This window comes from Rattus norvegicus, chromosome 2, assembly GCF_036323735.1.
Source record: "Rattus norvegicus strain BN/NHsdMcwi chromosome 2, GRCr8, whole genome shotgun sequence".
NCBI lineage: Eukaryota > Metazoa > Chordata > Mammalia > Rodentia > Muridae > Rattus > Rattus norvegicus.
The window spans coordinates 79,003,496-79,024,409 of NC_086020.1; the positions used below are offsets into that span (position 1 = coordinate 79,003,496).

Here is a 20,914-nt window from a genome sequence, read left to right on the forward strand (position 1 = left end):
TATTGCCAACAATGCAGTTTAAAGAAAGACCATTTTTCAGTAAACCTGACACCTTTAGGATCAGAAGCTGAGGCTCCCACTAAGCCAGATCTGGATTCTTGGCCTACTGAAAATATTATATGATAAAACACATGTGACGTATTATGCATGCTGTTAAGTTTTGGGGTCATTTGTTACACAGCAATCAATAAGGTCACGTGCTCTGCTTTGATACTGTGGACATATCAAAGCACACTGCTGCACATTAAAATAATCCAAACAGCTCTGGGTTCCCGTAGAGGAGGGCCCAGGAGCAGCAGGTCTGCTGCATCTGAGACACCGCCAGAACCTGAAGGGAACGACCAGATAAACAGTTCTCTGCACTCAAATCCCGTGGGAGGGAGAGCTAAACCTTCAGAGAGGTAGACACGCCTGGGAAACCAGAAGAGACTGCACTCTGCACACATCTCTGATGCCAGAGGAAAACACCAAACGCCATCTGGAACCCTGGTGCACGGAAGCTCTCGGAAAGGGTGGCGCATATCTTCCTGGTTGCTACCGCCAAAGAGAGCTGGTAGGCAGCACCCCATGAGCAACCTTGAGCCTTGGAACCACAGGTAAGACCAACTTTTCTGCTGCAAGTGACCTGCCTGGTGAACTCAGGACACAGGCCCACGGGAACAGCTAAAGACCTGTAGATAGGAAAAACTACACGCCCGAAAGCAGAACACTCTGTTCCCATAACTGGCTAAAAGAAAACAGGAAAACAGGTCTACAGCACTCCTGACACACAGGCTTATAGGACAGTCTAGCCACTGTCAGAAATAGCAGAACAAAGTAACACTAGAGATAATCTGATGGCGAGAGGCAAGTATAGGAACCCAAGCAACAGAAACCAAGACTACATGGCATCATCAGAGCCCAATTCTCCCACCAAAGCAAACACGGATTATACAAACACACCAGAAAAGCAAGGTGTAGTTTCAAAATCATATTTGATCATGATTCAAGAAAGACGTGAAGAACTCCCTTAGAGAAACACAGGAAAACATTAATAAACAAGTAGAAACCTACAGAGAGGAATCACAAAAATCCCTGAAAGAATTCCAGGAAAACATAAATAAACAAGTAGAAGCCCATAGAGAGGAGTCACAAAAATCCCTGAAAGAATTCCAGGAAAACACAATCAAACAGTTGAAGGAATGAAAAATGGAAATAGAAGCAATCAAGAAAGAACACACGGAAACAACCCTGGATATAGAAAACCAAAAGAAGAGAAAAGGAGCTGTAGATACGAGCTTCACCAACAGAACACAAGAGATGGAAGAGAGAATCTCAGGAGCAGAAGATTCCATAGAAAACATTGACTCAACTGTCAAAGATAATGTAAAGCGGAAAAAGCTACTGGTCCAAAACATACAGGAAATCCAGGACTCAATGAGAAGATCAAACCTAAGGATAATAGGTATAGAAGAGAGTGAGGACTCCCAGCTCAAAGGACCAGTAAATATCTTCAACAAAATCATAGAAGAAAACTTCCCTAACCTAAAAAAAGAGATACCCATAGGCATACAAGAAGCCTACAGAACTCTAAATAGATTGGACCAGAAAAGAAACACCTCCCGTCACATAATAGTCAAAACACCAAACGCACAAAATAAAGAAAGAATGTTAAAAGCAGTAAGGTAAAAAGGTCAAGTAACATATAAAGGCAGACCTATCAGAAGCACACCAGACATTTCGCCAGAAACTATGAAGGCCAGAAGATCCTGGACAGATGTAATACAGACCCTAAGAGAACACAAATGCCAGCCCAAGTTACTGTATCCTGCAAGACTCTCAATTAACATAGATGGAGAAACCAAGATATTCCATGACCAAACCAAATTTACACAATATCTTTCTACAAATCCAGCACTAAAAAGGATAATAAATGGTAAAGCCCAACATAAGAAGGCAAGCTATACCCTAGAAGAAGCAAGAAACTAATCATCTTGGCAACAAAACAAAGAGAAGAAAAGCACACAAACAAAACCTCTTATCCAAATATGAATATAGCAGGAAGCAATAATCACTATTCCTTAATATCTCTCAACATCAATGGCCTCAACTCCCCAATAAAAAGACATAGATTAACAAACTGGATACGCAACGAGGACCCTGCATTCTGCTGCCTACAGGAAACACACCTCAGAGACAAAGACAGACACTACCTCAGAGTGAAATGTTGGAAAACAACTTTCCAAGCAAATGGTCGGAAGAAGCAAGCTGGAGTAGCCATTCTAATATCAAATAAAATCAATTTTCAACTAAAATTCATCAAAAAGACAAGGAAGGACACTTCATATTCATCAAAGTAAAAATCCACCCAGATGAACTCTCAATCCTAAATATCTATGTCCCAAATACAAGGGCACCTACATACGTAAAAGAAACCTTACTAAAGCTCAAAACACACATTGCACCTCACATAATAATAGTAGGAGATTTCAATACCCCACTCTCATCAATGGACAGATCATGGAAACAGAAACTAAACAGAGACGTAGACAGACTAAGAGAAGTCATGAGCCAAATGGACTTAACAGATATTTATAGAACATTCTATCCTAAAGCAAAAGGATATACCGTCTTCTCAGCTGCTCATGGTACTTTCTCCAAAATTGACCATATAATTGGTCAAAAAACGGGCCTCAACACGTACAGAAAGATAGAAATAATCCCATGCGTGCTATCAGACTACCAAGGCCTAAAACTGGTCTTCAATAACAATAAGGGAAGAATGCCCACACATAACGTGGGAAAAACAGTGCTCTACTCAATGATAACCTGGTCAAGGAAGAAATAAAGAAAGAAATTAAAGACTTTTTAGAATTTAATGAAAATGAAGGTACAACATACCCAAACTTATGGGACACAATGAAAGCTGTGCTAAGAGGAAAACTCATAGCGCTGAGTGCCTGCAGAAAGAAACAGGAAAGAGCATATGTCAGCAGCTTGACACCACACCTAAAAGCTCTAGAATAAAAAGAAGCAAATACACCCAGGAGGAGTAGAAGGCAGGAAATAATCAAACTCAGAGCTGAAATCAACCAAGTAGAAACAAAAAGGACCATAGAAAGAATCAACAGAACCAAAAGTTGGTTCTTTGAGAAAATCAACAAGATAGATAAACCCTTAGCCAGACTAACGAGAGGACACAGAGAGTGCGTCCAAATTAACAAAATAAGAAATGAAAAGGGAGACATAACAACAGATTCAGAGGAAATTCAAAAAATCATCAGATCTTACTATAAAAGCCTATATTCAAGAAAACTCGAAAATCTGCAGGAAATGAATAATATCCTAGACAGATACCAGGTACCGAAGTTAAATCAGGAACAGATATACCAGTTAAACAACCCCATAACTCCTAAGGAAATAGAAGCAGTCATTAAAGGTCTCCCAACCAAAAAGAGCCCAGGTCCAGACGGGTTTAGTGCAGAATTCTATCAGGCCTTCATAGAAGACCTCATACCAATACTATCCAAACTATTCCACAAAATTGAAACAGACGGAGCACTAACGAATTCCTTCTATGAAGCCACAATTACTCTTATGCCTAAACCACACAAAGACCCAACAAAGAAAGAGAACTTCAGACCAATTTCCCTTATGAATATCGACACAAAAATACTCAATAAAATTCTGGCAAACCGAATCCAAGAGCACATGAAAACAATCATCCACCATAATCCAGTAGGCTTCATCCCAGGCATGCAGGGAGGGTTTAATATACGGAAAACCATCAACGTGATACATTATATAAACAAACTGAAAGAACAAAACCACATGATCATTTCATTAGATGGTGAGGAAGCATTTGACAAAATTCAACACCCCTTCATGATAAAAGTCCTGAAAGAATAGTAATTCAAGGCCCATACCTAAACATAGTAAAAGCCAGATACAGCAAACCAGTTGCTAACATTAAACTAAATGGAGAGAAACTTGAAGCAATCCCACTAAAATCAGGGACTAGACAAGGCTGCCCACTCTCTCCCTACTTATTCAATATAGTTCTTGAAGTTCTAGCCAGAGCAATTAGACAACAAAAGGAGGTCAAGGGGATACAGATCGGAGAAGAAGAAGTCAAAATATCACTATTTGCAGATGATATGATAGTTTATTTAAGTGATCCCAAAAGTTCCACCAGAGAACTACTAAATCTGATAAACAACTTCAGCAAAGTGGCTGGGTATAAAATTAACTCAAATAAATCAGTAGCCTTCCTCTACACAAAAGAGAAACAAGCCGAGAAAGAAATTAGGGAAATGACACCCTTCATAATAGACCCAAATAATATAAAGTACCTCGGTGTGACTTTAACCAAGCAAGTAAAAGATTTGTACAATAAGAACTTCAAGACTCTGAAGAAAGAAATTGAAGAAGACCTCAGAAGATGGAAAGATCTCCCATGCTCAGGATTGGCAGGATTAATATAGTAAAAATGGCCATTTTACCAAAAGCGATCTACAGATTCAGTGCAATCCCCATCAAAATACCAATCCAATTCTTCAAAGAGTTAGACAGAACAATTTGCAAATTCATCTGGAATAACAAAAAACCCAGGATAGCTAAAACTATCCTCAACAATAAATGGACTTCAGGGGGAATCACTATCCCTGAACTCAAGAAGTATTACAGAGCAATAGTGATAAAAACTGCATGGTATTGGTACAGAGACAGACAGATAGACCAATGGAACAGAATTGAAGACCCAGAAATGAACCTACATACCTATGGGCACTTGATTTTTGACAAAGGAGCCAAAACCATCAAATGGAAAAAAGATAACTTTTTCAGCAAATGGTGCTGGTTCAACTGGAGGTTAATATGTAGAAGAATGCAGATCGATCCATGCTTATCACCCTTTACAAAGCTTAAGTCCAAGTGGATCAAGGACCTCCACATCAAACCAGATACACTCAAACTAATAGAAGAAAAACTAGGGCAGCATCTGGAACACATGGGCACTGGAAAAAATTTCCTGAACAAAACACCAATGGCTTATGCTCGAAGATCAGGAATCGACGAATGGGATCTCATAAAACTGCAAAGCTTCTGTAAGGCAAAGGACACTGTGGTTAGGACAAAACAGCAACCAACAAATTGGGAAAAGATCTTTACCAATCCTACAACAGATAGAGGCCTTATATCCAAAATATACAAAGAACTCAAGAAGTTAGACCGCAGGGAGACAAATAACCCTATTAAAAATGGGGTTCAGAGCTAAACAAAGAATTCACAGCTGAGAAATGCTGAATGGCTGAGAAACACCTAAAGAAATGTTCAACATCTTTAGTCATAAGGGAAATGCAAATCAAAACAACCCTGAGATTTCACCTCACACCAGTGAGAATGGATAGATCAAAAACTCAGGTGACAGCAGATGCTGGAGAGGATGTGGAGAAAGAGGAACACTCCTCCATTGTTGGTGGGATTGCAGACTGGTTCAACCATTCTGGAAATCAGTCTGGAGGTTCCTCAGAAAATTGGATCTTGAACTGCCTGAGGATCCAGCTATACCTCTCTTGGACATATACCCAAAAGATGCCCCAACATATAAAAAAGTCACGTGCTCCACTATGTTCATCGCAGCCTTATTTATAATAGCCAGAAGCTGGAAAGAACCCAGATGCCCTTCAACAGAGGAATGGATACAGAAAATGTGGTACATCTACACAATGAAATATTAATCAGCTATCAAAAACAATGACTTTATGAAATTCGTAGGCAAATGGTTGGAACTGGAAAATATCATCCTGAGTGACATAACCCAATCACAGAAAAACACACATGGTATGCACTCATTGATAAGTGGCTATTAGCCCAAATGCTTGAATTACCCTATATGACTAGAACAAATGAAACTCAAGATGGATGATCAAAATGTGAATGCTTCACTCCTTCTTTAAAAGGGGAACAAGAATACCCTTGGCAAGGGAATAGAGAGGCAAAGATTAAAACAGACACAGAAGGAACACCCATTCAGAGCCTGCCCCACATGTGGCCCATACATATACAGCCATCCAATTAGACAAGATGGATGAAGCAGAGAAGTGCAGACCGACAGGAGCCCGATGTAGATCACTCCTGAGAGACACAGCCAGAATACAGCAAATACAGAGGCGAATACCAGCAGCAAACCACTGAACTGAGAATAGGACCCCCGTTGAAGGAATCAGAGAAAGAACTGGAAGAGCTTGAAGGGGCTCGAGACCCCATATGAACAACAATGCCAAGCAACTGGAGCATCCAGGGGCTAAGCCACTACCCAAAGACTATACATGGACTGACCCTGGACTCTGACCTCATAGGTAGCAATGAATATCCTAGTAAGAGCACCAGTGGAAGGGGAAGCCCTTGGTCCTGCTAAGACTGAACCCCCAGTGAACTAGATTGTTGGGGGGAGGGTGGCAATGGGGGGAGGATGGGGAGGGGAACACCCATAAGGAAGGGGAGAGGGAGGGATTGGGGGATGTTTGCCCGGAAACCGGGAAAGGGAATAACACTGGAAATGTATATAAGAAATGCTCAAGTTAATAAAATAAAAAAAATAATCCAAACACCTTATTTCCATGTAAGATTCACTTAAATGATGTCTTACACGGAAGAAAAAAAATCAGACATGTGATGTGGCAGTTCCAGTTCCAGGAGGAAAGAGACTCCATGATCTGGAAGAAAAAAAAATCCTTTTAGTTCAATATGCCATCCATTTCAAGATGGCAAAGAGTCAGGAAGGTCAGACCCAGGGCCAAGGATATCTTTAGAACTCAGAGTCCCTTCTGGTAGTATTCTCTTCCCTGCACACCACACTGTGATATTTCTGGTACCAAAGAGACGTAAGTAATTAGATATGAAGAGAAGGAAAAGGAATAATCTACTTAAAATTAACTAACTCAGAAAACTTAAGCTATCTCTGTTAACGTGCACAAAGGGGACTGAAAGGCAATGGGTGTCCTGGCAGAAAACAAGCTCGATTTTCTCCCCTTTTACCTTCCCATTCACAGAATATACTTTTAAAATGTCTGGAATTTATGATCACTTAAGAGGAAATTACTTAGCCTTTGCTAACTCTCTATCTGGACATCACTGGCTTACATCAGGCTTCAAATGTTCACATTTATCTAGGTAACAGTCAATCATTTGCTTCAGTAAACTTGGTGATCCAGACAACACAGAGCTTGAAGATTAAAATTATCCTCGTTACCTTTGTCTCCTACCGTACTCTCCACTGCTCTGTCGCAAGGGTCTGGACAATGGTCTCTGACTTCTTGATTCAATTCAGAGTTATTGAAGGTGCGATATTTGTACTATAGCCTATAAGATATTAAGTTTGGGGCCTACAGTGCCTTGTTCCTTGTTTTACACATCTTGCTATTCTTTAAAACCCTAACAAAATTCTCAAAGGGCTCACAAAGTTTCATTGATTATAACAGCACTACATTCCCATAAACACTCAGGTAAGCTGAAAATACTGGAAGCTGGACCCTGGCTTGGTAGCCTTCAAAGGCTAGCAACTCAGCACACTGAAGACTCAGGCGATCATGCTTGTGAACAGAGAGCCTCCAAGCAGTGGCTGGCTGCTCTTACTTAGCATCCAGACAAGATCACGCTCATAATACATATGATTATTCTAGGAAGATGTCTACATTTTTAAAAAACAAAATATGGTTTCATACACACACACACACACACACACACACACACACACACACACAGTATTGCTTAGGCACTATCATAAAGCTGCAAAATCCTAATATGGGGTCCATCTCTCTATCTCAGGTAAGGTTCAGCCTACTGGGAAGTGAAGAGCCCATGAAAACCTCTGCAGAAATACAGTAGGGAAAAGAAACCCTGACTACTTACTTGGGGCTATTTCATTGATGACTTGGTTATACTAATCAGAGCTAATTTAAAAGGGTTTTGTGTAATACATAGTGCATGTGTGTGCCTGAAGTTAACATGCCATCATTGCGCTCTATGTGTAAAAGACATCTTCATGAACACGTTCATGTAAGGGATAGAAATGTGATTTTACTGAGACACCGAACAGCAAGATAATTTTCTGTGGCATGTGGGTGCTTTGCGTAAGAGAATATAACCCAGACAGTTCAGAGGCCTACTACTGGAGATCCCCCAGCTTTACCTGATGTAGACTTTGTATCTTTCTAGGTTTTTCTTTCCTCATTTGAGAGAAAACAAAGGTTAACGCTCAAAAACAAGGAATGGTAGCTTTTTAAAGTTATATGGTATAAACATTTAGCATTCATTTGCTTGGTGGTAATATGAGAGATGACTTCTACAATATTTTAGGTTGTATAAAAAAGAGCTCCAGCATTCGACACACATGGCAACTTTGACCTTGCAATTTCTGATGAGTTTTCTTCCTGTTCCATTTGGCCATTGGATTCAGTGTTTCCACAGGTTGTTTCCTCACATCAGAGTCACAGTTTAATCATGGAATACATGCCAACCAAGACAAACAGTGTCAGAGAACAAAGGAGGGAAATAAGCCATTTGATTTATCTTGGTGAGAAAGTGAAACACGTAATTATAGGGTGGAGAGAGAATGGTTGATGTGGGTACTAACCAAGTCTCACTTCCCTTTGCCCCCAGCCTTCAGCCTCTGGGCCTTGTGGAGTCCCATGAGTGCACATAAATGCACAAAGCATTCCTGCACATGTCAGTAGTCTGCTTCTCACAGAAACACTCATGGAAACTTGCTTTCATTTATGAATGAGAAGACATCAGCACAGTAGACACTAGCTATCTCGCAGCTAGAAAAGAAAATGCTAGCTGACTTTTCTGACATCCATGTTTGTGTGACAGCAGCATCAGATGTCTGGTCATAGAATATTTTTGAATACATATTTGTAAGGAGCTTTGGCAAACATTTAGCATTCTGTCTGTCACCAGAAATTGATGTCTTTTGGATGCTGAGACTCCTAGGAATCAGTGTGCAAAGCCTTTCTGAGCCTCCTAGGAGTGGGACAAAAAAATCAAAGCATTTTGAAAAGTGAAAGTAGGGTTGGTCCTCTGAACATGTGCAGCATCAGCCAACGTGTGCCTCATGGCCTCTGTGAACCAGGGCGTGGGCCTCTCTGCCTTTTACTTCATCGTTTCCCATAACCTTTCTGAGGCATAAAACTTCTCTTTGAGGGAAGACGAAAAAAGACCATGCTCTTCTAGGAAAGAGTTCCAAACAAGAGACACAAGAGCCACAGAGCTTGAAGTGACAGGTAGTGATGTGCAATCTGGCTTACTCTGTGCCACTCATAGTGATTCCGTTTACTCTATACTCTGAGGGACTCACAGCAATAATGTTCACTGTACACTCTGCGGCTATTGTTGAATAAAATTCTTCTCAATTGTGTGACAAGGAAATTTAAAAAAAATAGATGCCTTCATTTTCTTCTGCAATATTTATTGATCTAAACTCCTAATTTGTGAAGTTAATAAAGTCCTTATTTCGGTGTTTCCATTGTACTAGTATGTGTGATAAAATGGAACAAATCAGTTACCTTGAGTGCATCAGTCCGAATATAAACATCTAGCTATCTCTAGGTACAACCTATGTTCAAATACTGGGTGTGTGTGTGTGTGTGTGTGTGTGTGTGTGTGTGTGTGTGTGTGTGTGTATCAGAGATAGTACTAATATCTGGATCATCTGACAATTTACCCAAATGCCTGTTCTTATTAAAATCTACTGGTAGAAGTTTCCCTCAATATTCCTGTTATGGCCAATGGATCAAAAGCCCCCCCACCCCAAAGACCACTGTGTTCAGTGGCTATGAGACTACTGTCCTAACTTATTATTGGCTGTTGTCAGAGATATCATGCAGTCCATTGATTGACTGTATGCAACAGTGTCAGTGGTGTTAATATCATGGAGGCTTTGTGAGAAGAGGATTTCTAAAAGTCCCCACCCAGGCTTAGTGTGAACCTTCTCTCTCTCTCTCTCTCTCTCTCTCTCTCTCTCTCTCTCTCTCTCCTTCTTTCTTTCTCTTTCCTTCCTTTCTTTTTTCCTTCCTTCCTCCTTCCTTTCTCCCTCCTCCCTCCCTCCCTTCCTTTTTCTTTCCTTCCTTTTCCTTTCTTTCCTTCCTTTCTCCTTTCCTTCCTTCCATCCTCCCTTCTTCCCTGCTTCCTTCCTTCCTTCTTTCTGTCCTTCCTTCCTTTCTTACCCTTGAGTTTGAGAAGCCCTGGCCCTGCAGCATGAGATGGCTCTGTGCATAAAGGAAGTGCAGCAAACCTAATGGCCTGCATTCCATCCCTTCTGGTGGAGGGAGATAAGAGGCTCATCAAAGTTTCCCCTGACCCCCACATGTATGTGTACACATGTGTGTAGTGCATAAGGAAATGGGACAGAAATTTAAAAAGAAGCAAAGATAGTATTACCTAATTTACTTATTACGTCACTGGGACCTCAGAAACACATGTGTTTAGCCCGTTATCCCTGGCCCTACACTGAGCTGTTGGTATAATCAAGGCTGGAAACTCCAGCTCATACCTAGTCTAGATTTCCCTGCTTCTGGTCATCATAACAGAGTCTCCAGACACTTATTGTGAATTAAGAATACAAATAAGGAACATAAAATTTTGGTCAGGGGTTGGAGGTGATGAAAACTGAAACACACACACACACAGACACACACAGACACACACACACACACACACACACACACACACACACACACATATATATATTCTATTACTCAGCTTCCTTTCCCCACCTTTATACAGTTTATAATCTCCTCCCTAAAGAAGCATTCCACAGTGGCCAGGTCTTCCTCCTTCAATTAATATAAGTGAGATATATAACAAAAATAGTCCACCACTGAGATTTTGTTACCCGTTGATTGTAGATTTTTCTCAAGATGCATCGCAGTGGGTGTCATCCAGGATCACATGACTAGCTGACTGTCCAGCCTCTTCTCCCCGGTGTGTTGCTTCCTATACAAGAGTCTGCTTCACTAAAGAACAGAGTGCTCCTTGAATTTCAGGGACAAAATTATGAAAAGTCTTATCACAGGCTGAAGTATAATTTTGTCCTAAAGCCAGTAATTTGCTGCAAAGAGAGGATAATTAAGCTGGGGACAAATCTCTGGGTGCATCTTTCTGACCGTAGTTAAGAACTATGTTCTGTTTGAAGTTGCTCAAAGATCCCCAGGATCTTCTAGAAGAATAATTTGTAGTTGATTAATTTTAGGGAGGAACGTAACCACATCTGCATAAAATCACATCTCGTAAAATGCATAAAATGAAGTGAGAAAATATATAGTAAGAGGTCACTAACAGCTCTCTGAGGTGTTGGTGAATCCTTGTTATGAGGTAAGATGCCATATCTCCCATTCCTTCTTTTTGTAATCTAATCTATTTTTAAATCCTCAGAAAATTACTCTCAGGATTGGCCTGGTCTTGGTACATCAGAAAAAAAGCCAACAACCTGAGACACAAAATGAAATGGAAAGAATCTTTTGAATAGGAAGTGCCTGGATAAAGATGTCGAGAACAGCAAAACACGAAGCCCACAAAAAACTGGAAAGTATTTCATATTGAGAATGGACCAATCAAAGCAAATTATTCATCAGAGATATTCCAGGAAGTGCAGACGGACATTTAGACAAAGTCATGCAAAAGGAAAGTGCACAGGACCTCAGGCTGAAGCCAGAACACCCTGTGGTAGTAAGAAATCTCAAGGTAATTCACTCCAGGCCTCTGACATCTGTCCTGTCCCTTACTGTTTGTTACCTTTATCACCTGTGCCTCAAATAAACACTACGCACCATGATATTAATTCATTAAGGGTGGTAATTTCTATCTATTTTGTTCTCTGGTTCTGACATATTTCTGCTCAGTAAATAAAGCTAATATGAATTCTCATCTAATATATATTATACATGCATATATATTATATATGCATGTGTGTGTATGTATCACTTTTGCCTTCCAACCACTCCCATGTTTGCCCCTCATGCCCTTGCAAACTAATAGCATCTTTTTTCTTTGATTATCATTTTATACCCACACATACACACAAATGCATATGTATACAAATAACCCCCTGAGTCTGTTTTTACTGCTGTGTGTTTCTGATTTCATGGCTGACCACTTTGTATTAGATAGACAATTAGGAGTTCAGACCTAGGAGGAACACATTCTTTCAAAATAATTTTATAACTTGTATGTCTCTTCAGCTATCTTCATTATGAGGTTTGTATGAGTCAACCACAGAAGAATAATTAGAGATAAGGACCTTGAACAGGTTTCGTGCAAAGTTCTTATCAACATTGTTCACAACTTGAATTGGTTGGTGTAGCATTTTAAAGACCAGTTCACTCCATTCCTCATAGTCACAGCTAACATAGCATTCTGGACATTGGCTCATTCTTTAACCTCTATCCTTTCCTTTCCTTTCCTTTCCTTTTTTTTCTTTCCTTTCCTTTCCCTTCCTTTCTCTTCCCTCTTCCTCCTTCCTCCTCTATTTGTTTCCTCTTCCTTTTCCCAGTCCCCATCCTTCTCACCTTTACTTTTCTTTTGCTATATTATACTAATGTAGTTGCTATCAGAAAGCATCTATAATTCATCAGTAGGATCAAACATCTACAAGAATTAACTGTGGAATATAGGTCACAGTTCTTTACCTCTGGCAATACTGGAGTCTGGGGTCATGTTGGTTCATTGTTGTCAGAGCTCCACCGTGTGCTGTATGATGCTGTGCAACACTGTTCACGTCCACTCACTACATGCCAGGCTAAAGGTCTCCAGACTTTTCCAACAATTACTGGGAGTGCAAAATCACTCCTGATTGAGTACCACGGGAAGAGGTGAAGTTGCCAGACTGAGATTGGGGTGGAGCCAGAAGATGTTTAAACATTCATGGTTAATTAAAAGAATTACCAGCCAAATAGTAGAACAGGCCTGCTTAATTCCTTACAACTAGCCGGGCAAGAGGCCAAGTTCAGCTGCCCCAGTTGGCAAAAGAGAAAGAGGTGAGGAGATGGGGTGAGAAGCAGACACAAGCACATGGATAAACAAAACTGTAGGGCAATATTTCTGGTTGGAAGAGTAAGAGATGAAAACTCCAGATTCCACTGTTTACTTTTGGCTAGACATCAACTGATCTGGCATTACATTGTTAGGGTACATCTCAACCGACTAGAGTCTCTCCATTCCCTTTGCCTGAACAGTCTTTGCTGGGAAGTCATAGACATCGCAGGCTGTTGCCCATATTTTGATAAAGCATCAGCTAAGAAAATATCCGTTATCAATAATAAAGGACGAAATGAAAACAGTAACAGCCAATCTGTTGATGACATTTATTGTCTAATTGCCCAGTACTGACTCTTATCTCTGAGGCAACCCACCTGGCTTCTGCTTCCCTTTAGGTTTAGGTAGAAAGAGCCTGACCTCACACCAATCTTCGCATTGTTCTCTGCTGGGCTTATGTTTCAGGCTTGTCCCCAAATCACCTTGGTATAGACATTAAGTAAGAAAAAGTTAGGCCTGGCAAAGCTGTGTCCTCTGGACAGTCTGGGGGAATAAAATCAAAGGACAATTGCCCTGGCTTTTCATCATTGGGAGTCGATGCTTAGAGAAACTTCATTTGCATAACATCCTGTAAGGGCCCATTTACTTGAAATACATTTTGCATCTATGTACTAGGGACTATACCTATGATTTCCTAGTCCCCTCCTCGTTTTCTTTCACAGAGATTAAAGTGGGGTCCAGCCTCTTTCTCCCACCCCCACACAACACCAGAGTGATTTGGTCTGAGACTTTACAAACTCTGTCATTTCTTTGTCTTCTGTCTTTGCCTGAGACCACATTCCTAGAAGCTCACTCCATATCAAATACAGCATATACACACTGTTTGGAAAACAGTTTGAGCATACTCCTGCCTCAGATACAGTATTTGAACTATATTTCCCTGTTCTTGGTACTACTGGAAATGCATAATTCCTGGACTTTTGCAAAGTCACTTTCAACTTCCCTGATAACCTTTGTAAGAGACACTGTCACCATCCACAGTGTCTCACTTCCTTAATCACCCTATTCATTCTGTGGACTACATTTCAATACAATCATATTATTTTCCAGTTGATTGCACCCTTAGAATATGAGCACCACAAAGGCAGGGTCCTTAATGTGTTGCTAGTTTTCCTTCTATACCTAGAGAATGTCTGGCCCAGAGCAGACAGCTAAAATATGCGTGTTAACAAAATTCTTTATTTCTAGAATGTTTTGTAAGCATAAAACAGATAAAAAATAGTGAATCAGCTAATACGTGAGTTTTGATACTTACATGTATCAGACATTCAGTGATACTACCACTTTAACCCCGCATTCCCATAGCCATGCTTTCTAAACCACTAATGAAGTTATAGCTATTTAGATAGACACATTTACCAAAGAGAAATGTGCTAATTTTGGCTCACTTGGTTCTCATTTTATGACAACATTGTGAGCTATGTTGAGAAAAGTTCATGGTAAATTCAACAAGATTGAGTATGTAACATTGAAGAAAAGGATTCTGGCACTTGAAAAAATAACAAAGAAAGGTTACATTAACATTTGGATTTTTCAGAGGTAATTACAACAAAGACTCCTCTGTTACCTAGCACGAGAAGCTGTCTTGGGTAACACGCATTCTTGCCCATTCACTCATGTTACAAGCATTTCTTACATACCTATTATGTGCTGGGCACTATATTTGGAAGTATGTACTGAGCAAAGCAAGAATCAATAATGTAGACAGACTACTGCCTCCCTGAGCTACCTTGGCAAGAGCCTGTTCTGACAGCGCCCACAATCTATGATTCACGGGACTCAAGGAGCGCTACTTTGCTCTTTGTTACACTTCAGCTTGCACAGGTTCCCAGAAACTATATGTTACAATATCTGTACAGGCTGAAAATTCTTAATTTCTACATAATTTCTATATTATTCTCTGACACTACCACAAGGAGAAAACATTTAGGGAGTGCTTCTGAGACTTTGATTTATTAAAGACAAAGCCACTTGTATTTCTCTCCGTGGAATATTTCTGCATAAATCCCTTCCCATTAAATAATTGTGGAGAAAAATATCTCTGGAAACAGTGGAAAGTGTCCATCAAATGGAGATGGCTTTAAGTGATCTATGAGCACATTCGGTATTTGTTCTTCCCTGCTGTGGTTGCAGTAGAAATCCATTCACTCCAGGCAGAGGATTAGCTGTGGATTTACTCAGTCCTGACCATAACTAACCAGAGGCCTGGTACGTCCCTTCCCTCCTCCTTGCCTCCTGACCTGCTCAGCACACTGCACATCGGCTTCCACACCTCATACACTCCTGCAGCGGGGTGGTTGGTATTTTCAGAAACGGCGTTCATTCTCTCCTTCATGTCTTTCTTTTTGGTTAACTGATGGTGGAGCTCCTAAGAATAGCCTTATTCTCCTCATAAAACCCTAGTTAACTAGACTACATGATATTGTCCTCCCACTTTTGGCCTAACATCTTATTTTATTTTCAGAAAGCCACCTCTGGGCACACATAAACCAGATGTCCTTTGGCGACCTGTAATCTTTAAATACTTTTACACCCAACGTTCTCATTTCCTAGAAATGAAGACAACAAAGAAAGAGGGAGAAACTTTTGATCCCCCACATTGTACAGCAAACTCCAAAAAGTGTCTTCCCACAAACATAATTTCATGTCGGCCGTCAATCTACAATCTTAAAAGGAAACATTTTTAATTTCAAACTCCCATGAGAAAGAAGTTCCAAACACATACAAGAACACTCTTGGACACCATGGGTGAATCAGAAACGTCAACCCTTCATTCGCTATCAAGTAAACTGAGAATAAAAATATACCCCAGCAGACCCAAAGTGTGAGCCTGTCACTGTGAACACCCAATATTGGACTAACGTGAAGCAAATATACCAATTAAGATTGTGCTTTTGTCTATAAAAACTCTCTAAGTAAGATTATTAGTAAATTTAATGCCTCTTCTTTGCATTTCAGTATGTTTGAAAAGAACATTTCTTCAAGAGTTGTTTATTTGGAATATACTATGCTCCATTCTATACTTGCTTAAAATATCCCTATGGCAGGAATGCATGGAAGACATTTAATTCTGTTTGGGGGAAATTACTTATTGTAGGGATCAAATGCAGCGCTCCATCATATGAGACTGATTTGTTTTGTTGTTGTTTGAAGTTTTTAAAGATGCCAGAGGAGTGGTGGGAGTACCCCAAGCAGCCATGCTAAGGGGATGCGTTCATCAATGCTGCTTTTTCCTTGGTTGGGTTTTAGTTTTCATTGCTTACTTTCCACGTTTCCAGGCTTCCATGGTTTTCTCATATTCTGTCATGTGGATCGTGGTTAGCCAGTCTCATGCATATTATACAGAAGGACAAGGAATGGGGTTTAGATGCGAAATGTCCACAATATGCTCATACGATTAAAGTCCTGGTCCCCAGGGGCTGGCACTGTTGGGAAGATTATGGAGCCTTTAGTAGGTGGAGGCTTGCTGGAGGGTGTATGTCACTGGGGGGTCAGGGTTGAGATTTTACTGCCTGGGTCCATTGCTCTGCCTTCTGGGTACGAATGTACTATGATCAGGCAAACTCCAGGTCCTGCCCACCATACCTTCCCTGGTGTTGCAACATCTTTCTCACAAGGATAGATTCCATTCCTTTAGAACTTCAAGCCAGAACAAAATCTTGCTCTTTAAGAGGTTTCTATCAGGATATTTTATCACAGCAACAGAAAACATAGGCTTTATGGGAACTGGGGAAACATAGACATTTGCCGGTAACAAATAAGTAAAACGAGAGACAGACAGACAGACAGACAGACAGACAGACAGACGAAAATCCTTGTCAGGTATGTAAAGTTTCATCTGTGAGTTAAGACTATCTCATAGTTTTTTTCTTCAGGGAAGACAGCCAAGTCAAGAGCAGCTTAGCTTGAAGGCTGAACCAATGAAGAGATGAAATTCAAGTGAAGAGGGAATGAGCCTAAATTAGCAAGCCAGTGGGTATTCCTAAACAGAAGATTTATATTTTTAAAGATATTCAGCAACTGATGAGATTTATATCTCAATGTCAGAGCATTTACCAAACATACTCAGAGACCTGGGCTTGGTCTTTGGCATGACAAGTAATAATAAAACAAAATGAAACAAACAGGCAAAGAAACAAACAAAACCCCTGATTTCTTCAGAATAAAAAATAAAAGTGAAAGAATATTCTGGAACAGGAGAAGAACTGTGTATTTACAGACAAAGGTTTCCTTCAAGTAAACATGTTTAACATGAAGGAAGTTCCAAGATCTCCCTCAAGAGTCTGGGAGATAACAAAAACTGCCCTATGCCAAAGTTACAGTTTTGGGAAACTATTTTGAATTATCGGGCTTGAATTGCATATGATATAATCTTGATTGTCTTTCCTGGACATAGTGATGCACATTTGGATGGTACTGTGAGGTCACAAATTACCTATTTATTATAATATTATATTCATTATTACAAATACTACAATTTAACATTTAAGGGAAATGAAATTTATGGATCTGGGCTCTCAGTAAAACCCTACACCTATTTGAGTGGGCTTGACTCAGGTCTGCTGAATTAATAGAGTACACACTATGTCAGGACACTGCTCTTCCCAGTCAGGTGTTCCACATTATGTCCTGAACAAGACATGGACAAGACCATGGGTGCCAATCCCAGGAACAAATTTCTAGCACGCAGGGCATGCATAGTGTGGTAAGTTCATTAAGAATAGCTCCCATAGGCTGATGCATTTGAATTTTAGTAATCAGGAGTGGCACTATTTGGGAAGGTATAGGAATTGTTGCCTTGGTAGAAAAAGTATGTCACTTTGGGTGAGCCTTGAGGTTTCAAAATGCCAAGCCAGTCCCAGTGGCTCTCTCTCTCTCTCTCTACCGGCTGCCTGTGGACTGGATAGAGAACTCTCAGATATTTTTCCAGAACCAGTCTGCATTCATGGCACCATGCTCCCTACCCTGATGAAAACTGAATCAACCTCTGAAAGTGTAAGCAAGCCTCAATTAAATGTTTTCTTTTTTATATGAACTGCCACGGACATGGTGTCTCTTCAAAGCAAGAGAACACTAGCTAAGTCACATAAAGATACTGCCTATAAGTCTCCTAATTTTGTAAGGAGAGGTACCATAACTTATAGGAATAAAAAAGAACAGACCATTTTATGAGAAATGAGTGGTCCCATACTTAGAAATTTATAATGATTACAGTGGTATCTCCAGAACCAGGGGTCAACTAGTTGGTTACGCCATTATTTTTTTAATATAAATGAACTTGTTAAAGATATACTATTAAAATGTTTAACAGAATTCAGTTAATTAACTTTAAATAATGTTTTATATATCCCTTGAGAATTTCATACAATATATTTTAATTAGAGATTAGGTAGCTAGTAAGAAACCATGCAGTTAGAGTCTCTTCAAGGAAGGGGAGTAGAACATATATTATAGAGGGGGAAGCTGGGTGGTGGTACCACACACCTTTATTCCCGGCACATGGGAGGCAGAGGCAGGCAGATCTCTGAGTTCAAGGCCAGCCTGGTCTAAAGAATAAGTTCTATGAGAGACAGTTACACAGAGAAATCCTGTCTTGAAAAAAACAAAACAGGGTGGGGGTGTGATTGAATGGGAAAGGGGATGAGAAGGTGCAGGAGGAGATATGGGAAGGAATAACTCACACTAAACGTGGAATAAGTCACATGGAAACCCACTACTGCAGAAGCATCCTAAAGTATTACACATGCAAGTGGGGGTAGCTGATGAGCCAGAGCAGACGTCACATGCTGCTCTAATAGTTCTCCGACTTTTAAAGGTCCCTTGTGACTGATCTACTGGCTGTATCTTTTTTTTTTTTTTTTGGTTCTTTTTTTCGGAGCTGGGGACCGAACCCAGGGCCTTGCGCTTCCTAGGTAAGCGCTCTACCACTGAGCTAAATCCCCAGCCCCCTCTACTGGCTGTATCTTATTTATAAATGGAAAGTATTTTATTTAAATGTGTGAGCTTAGGGGAAAATAGGGTGTTGGGATAGACTGAAAATGGCTCTGAGTGTATCCATTTTAATTATAACTAAAAGGAGGTGCAAATTATCATTTCTTCCATGAAATACTCAGCAAGATGACAAGTCCCATCTTAAAAACAATGAGCCTTAAACAAGCCTTGAACTGAAGTAGCCAATCCAATATCATAGCTTCCATAGAGCTCTATGCTCTTCTTATCCTTGTCTGCATTTGCCAAATATCATTCTACAGAACTCTTTCTCGAAAATCCCCAGTGACCTCACATGCACAGTCCGGCTGCCTTTAGCCTGCATCTTACTCAAATTCAGCGCCTACTAGTATACACATGTGGCACTCACATATTCTATCAATGCCGTCTCAGACACAGTTCAGATGCTAGTCACCACTCACAGAGGAAATGTGACTTTCCCTTAAGACATTTATTATTCTTATAAGCATAATATTGCTTACATTTAACTTCTATTTCCAAAATTCTTGTAAATGGCTATGGGCTTAGAGTCTGTGTTTCCTAACACTTTCTAAATGGTTCTTTCCATTAAGACATTTCTGAATGTGACTTTCCGAATTTCTGACACCTGAAATGTGCTCTTCATCAGCTTCCTAATCGAACACTCCTCTAGAGCTTCCTCTCCAAGTCATTCACACTGGATCCCACTAGTGCCCTGACTTAAAGTTAACCTTTCTGCCTTCCTATACACAGTCATCTGGCTCAACTATCCAGGATCCCTTCCTCATTAATCCTTAACATTTCCTGTAACAATACTCATTTACAATTTTGTGAGATTTTCTCATCTCTACCTAATTGAAAATACTACTTTTAGCAGCCCCATATTTATGGAAAAATTTCTGAAAAGATGCTCAAAGGATCCATATATAGAACAATCAAATATAAACTTCTTTACCCAGAAAGGAAAGCCCCCGACCATGCTTCTAAGCTTCTATCACTTTGAGGCATCTTTCACTCTTCTCAAATATACTTAAAAATTGACTCATATTTCCAACCTACATCATGTGAGCTCCTTAAACATTTTTCCCATACTTTTACTTATTTTGGGGTACTCACAATCAAACTCAGAGTATGTTACCCCTAAGGTATCATTTTCCTTCCCTTTCTATAAAAAACAGTTTTTGAGAAATGGTTTTTACCAATGTAGGATGATCTTGAACTCTCTACAGTGCAGAAGAGCTTCCTGGCTCAGGGCTTTGTTACCAGGCCTTGTTATTTCTTATGCTTTTAATTCAGGTAGATATACATTAGAGCAAATTATTGGTCCTTTCTTCATGGTTAGTGTACCTAAAGGAATTTAAAGTTCCATAAAGAGAAAATGAAATAAAAATGGAGCAAAGGAATGAAGAAACATCTGGACATGACTGTGAAGTGGCAGCAAGATTTGGGAGAGAGCATGGAACGTGTCCTTTAGCCCAGGGGTTCTCGATCCTCCTAATGCTGCAACACTTTCATACCATTCCTATATTATGTCCCCAACTATAATATAATTCCATTGCTACTTCATAACTATAATTTTGCTTATGAATTGCAAATATATAATACACAGAATATCTGATATGTGAAGACCAAAGGGGTCTTGACTCACAGTTGAGAACCCATGGTTGAGAACCGCCATCATAGAGGTTACAAATGCAGGAAAGTACATGCTCAGCAGAGCTTGGGTACCAGACCTGGGCCTGGGAGGCAGCAAGGGAAGGCATGCATTGCTTTATGAGGTGGGGCATACTATTTAAATGAAGATACTATATCTAAAAATTACAGGGTTTTTTTTTACAAAATATTTTTACTAACTCAATAATTGCCTGCTTCCACA

At 40.0% G+C, this 20,914-nt stretch overlaps 1 protein-coding gene and 1 long non-coding RNA gene across 3 annotated transcripts in view; one reads left to right on the forward strand and one right to left on the reverse strand.

Annotated features, from left to right (window-relative positions):
* LOC120100752 (uncharacterized) overlaps positions 1 to 11,824 on the forward strand; it is a 34,331-nt gene extending 22,507 nt beyond the window's left edge. Inside the window, exon 8 of the long non-coding RNA XR_005500757.2 lies at positions 11,413 to 11,824. This is a non-coding gene — a long non-coding RNA (uncharacterized LOC120100752). The remainder of the gene's footprint in view (positions 1 to 11,412) is intronic.
* The window catches only part of Fbxl7 (F-box and leucine-rich repeat protein 7), a 369,462-nt gene that overhangs the window by 133,260 nt on the left and 215,288 nt on the right, over positions 1 to 20,914 (reverse strand). The gene's annotated exons all lie outside the window — the stretch shown is intronic.